Raw genomic sequence first — 4,311 nt, forward strand, 5'->3', positions numbered from 1 at the left:
GGTCCACAGCCTTTTCTCCTTTCCTGTTAACAAAAATACAGAGCCTCTCTCCCAATATAACATGTCCTTGGTCCAGCAACCCAAAATTGATTGGTTCAATTTGGCAGCCTCCTTATGCTTAGGGCCTGCTCTACTTTGACCCCTCTCCCAGAATATTAGTGATGTAATTAATACCACCAAACTTATAACAACCTTCATTTTGATAATTAAAACAACTCAAAGTTATTAAAACAATTTTAAACAATATTATTATGTGTTGAGATAGGATTTCTCTCTATCTCCATGCCTTTATTTCCTCCATTTGAGACCAAAGGTCTAAGTTTCTTTATTTTCCCATAGGTACTTAAAAACACTTGAAGCAATTACCACTATTTCTCCCTTCTATACTTAAAACAATGCCATTTTCTTTTATTCCTCCCTTCTAAAGAGATTAGTACCTATGAGTTTATAATTATGTCCCCCTTATCTTTATATAATTTGGAATAATGCCAGGAGCCAAAAAGGAGAAGCCAAACACTAGCAAGTGATCTTCCATTTGCTATTGCAGGCAAAGATAATTTCAGTTTAGGAAAGATTTTTGCTTTTAATATGCTTTTCCCATTATTATTAAATATATGTGTATAATAGTCATTCTGTGTTAGCCTGTACTTTTGAGCAAATCTCTGCAGAACAATGAAAATGTACTGTATTGTAGTGAGGCTATATAGACAAATAGATGATTTCTCAATTCATCTTTTTTTTTAAAACTTTTTCCAATATTTATTACGTATTTTCTTCATTTACATTTCAAATGCTATCCCGAAAGTCCCCTATTCCCTCCTCCCACCCTGCTCCCCTACCCACCCACTCCCACTTCTTGGCCCTGGTGTTCCCTTGTACTGGGGCATATAAAGTTTGCAAGACCAAAGGGCCTCTCTTCCCGATGATGGCTGACTAGGCCATCTTCTGCTACATATGTAGCTAAAGACCTGAGCTCTGGGGGTACTGGTTAGTTCATATTGTTTTTCCACCTATAGGGTTGCAGATCCCTTCAGCTCCTTGGGTACTTTCTCTAGCTCCTCCATTGGGGGCCCTGTGTTCCATCCAATAGCTGACTGTGAACATCTACTTCTGTGTTTTCCAGGTACTGGCATAACCTCACAAGAGACAGCTATATCAAGGTCCTTTCAGCAAAATCTTGCTGGCATAAGCAATAGTGTCTGGGTTTGGTGGCTGATTATGGGATGGATCCCCAGGTGAGGCAGTCTCTTAATTGTACATCCTTTCGTCTCAACTCCAAACTTTGTCTCTGTAACTCCTTCCATGGGTATTTTGTTCCCAATTCTAAGAAAGGGAGAAGTATCCACACTTTGGTCAGAATTTCTAACATTATAGTAATTATTAAGCTCTTTTATAATAAGACTGCTATTAAATCATTTATGATAGTCAAAACTGCAATGAGAACTCTGCCAGTTTTTAAGTGTTATGAGTTAATTGCTTTTGAGATAGCAAGGGGCATCTACTACTTAGAGCATATGTCTAGACGTTATAAAAGCATTAACCAAAGGCCACAAGAAGGGAACTACTATAGGTACAAGGACAGAAGATATAATATTGACTGAGTATATCTATACAAAACTTCACTAATACTTTAGTCACAAAAATTATATTTTTTAACTCTCTATGAACCTGTTGATCTGGTAACAGATGATGAAAGTTTAGCCAGATAATTGCTCCTAAGGGATATGGATGTAAACACTCTCTGTTGTAAACTTATTTGGTTTATGATTTGAATGTATGTGTAAGCTTGTGGTGAACTTTTTACCATGTGATTATGCATTCTGATAGATGTATAAGTGCTGAGGACAAAGAGAGGAGACAGAACTTAATAGACCTTTTTAGACAGAACTGAAATCAAGAAGAAAAGAAGGCATTGGGAGTAAAAGTATCAGAGCAGGGGGAGAGAGCAAGATTAGAAGGGTAATGCAGAACAGAATAACTTATAAACTATAAGGCAGCTTAAAAAATTAAGAGAGAAATATGCAGAACGCAGAGGAAAAGAGGAAAGAGAAGCTGCAGAGAGAGATGAAGGAGCAGACAGGCTTCTCCTTAACATGGGATAGAGCAGATCTTTTCTTAACTGCAAGGCAAGGTTTGTTCTACTAAAAAGAACACAAATTTCTTCTTACAGACTTGGTTTTAATACATTTAGCAGTGGTAAGGTAGTAACTTTTTCTTTCTCAATGCAATAAAGATTGGAGCTCCTTTTTCATCCAGAATGAGTGAGTTCTTTTTGCATCGTAGCTCGGTCTTTTGCTCCGTGTGTGTGTGTGTCTGTGTGTGTGTGTGTGTGTGTGTGTGTGTCTGTGTAATTATGAGATGTATGAAAGCTGGTCCCAAGTTGTTTGAAAGGAAATATGATAATGTGTATGTATGAATCTATATATGAATTTATGTTAGTTTAACCCATATTTGCTTGTGTAAAAGCTTTTTCTTCTGCAAGCATGGTTATCTTCTCCTGATTCAATAGAAGTTTATTTCTCAAAACATGCCTATAGTCTGACAACTGAGAGGCAATTGGACAAGAGGAAAAATAGTCTAAAAATTAATCCATTACTTAATCCGCTGCTGTTTTAAGGTGAGGTGTTAATGCCAGAGACTGCAGCTTCTGGCTCCAGGAGAACTCAGACAGGTCAGCTAGTCCAGCAAAGTGATTTAGAGTTAAGCTAGGTAAACATTTTATTATTCACAGCAACCTTAAATATTCCTTAAGACAAAGAGATATTTAACCCCCTCCCCCCCAATACACTGATGCTCTCTCCCCTCTGCTTCCTCAAGAAGAAACATCAAAAAAGAACTGCGAAGGCTGGCCCCTGAGAAAGTAATATCCTTTCCTGTGTATTTAACTTCAGTTAAATTCCCTTCTATTTTCTTCTATTTTCAGTCTAATTTATGAAGGAACGTCATGCTAAGCTATCTTATAATGCCTGTTTTCCAAGAATCTGGTTGCTTGAAAAGCCTTGACTTCTTAAATTTCCATCAAATTCTCCATTCACATCTTATTTAAGCCTGTTCTCTGTGGTATGCCTCATCCCAACAGGATAATCCTTATCTCTGTGGCCTGCTTTATCCCAGCAGGAGCCAAAAACTCCATTGGGTTGGGGAGAACCTCTTAGCTGTCACCACTGATTGGGGATCTCCAATTAAATTTTAAAAGTGAGTTCTTGCCCGACATTTGGTGCCATCTATCAAAATAATTATTTAATTAATAAAATCTAATGGCAGGTTTGCTACCAGCCTCAATGGTCTACATTCAAGAATGAAAGACATACACACAGCCTTTATATTGTAATATGCCTTATAAAGCACAATATCTGAGCCACTGCCTAACGTTTGGGTTGTTAATCTACCTCCTACCAATAATCCTGTTTTTACTTACTAAATTCTATGTTCTATCTTGGCTGTTCTAGTTCCAGTTGGGCAGCCCTCTGGGCGACTCTCTCCCAGATCCTTCACATGGTAGCTGTCTTAGTCAGGGTTTCTATTCCTGGACAAAACATCATGACCAAGAAGCAAGTTGGAGAGAAAAGGGTTTATTCGGCTTACACTTCCACATTCCACATTGCTGTTCATCACTGAAGGAAGTCAGGACTGGAACTCAAGCAAGTCAGGAAGTAAGAGCTGATGTAGAGGCCATGGAGGGATGTTCTTTACTGGCTTGCTTGCTCTGGCTTGCTCAGCCTGCTCTCTTATAGAACCAAGATTACCAGCCCAGAGATGGTCCCACCCACAAGGGGCCTTTCCCCCTTGATCACTAATTGAGAAAATGCCTTACAGTTGGCTCTCATGGAGACATTTCCTCAACTGAAGCTCCTTTTTCTGTGATAACTCCACCTGTGTCAAGTTGACACAAAACTAGCCAATACAGTAGCTATGCCTCTCTGTTTTCCACTCTTCTCCTCCACACTCTCCTGGCATGGCATATCTTCTCCCCTCTCTACTCTCAGTCCCAATCCCAGGAAGTCCTAAAATCACACCTTTGTCTGTCTTCCCCAGCTATTTGCTGTTGACATCTTTATTTACCAATCAGAAGCAACTGGGGGCAGGTTCCCAGTTTCTATGTTCAGATACTCACCTGTAAGCAGATTTTTGGGGACCATAATTAGCATTTGTTATTGAAAGAGGAAAAACTGAACTTTTCCTGAACTCTCTTACCCCTCCCATCCAGAGACTGTTCCCAGAGCACTCCTGAACTTTTTACCCCAAGGTACCCCCTCCCAATTGAAAACTGTTCCAGGAACATTTTTTAGATAAGGGTCTCCTGGAACAAAA

This window comes from Mus caroli, unplaced genomic scaffold (assembly GCF_978045245.1).
Source record: "Mus caroli unplaced genomic scaffold, Mus_caroli_1 scaffold_18, whole genome shotgun sequence".
NCBI lineage: Eukaryota > Metazoa > Chordata > Mammalia > Rodentia > Muridae > Mus > Mus caroli.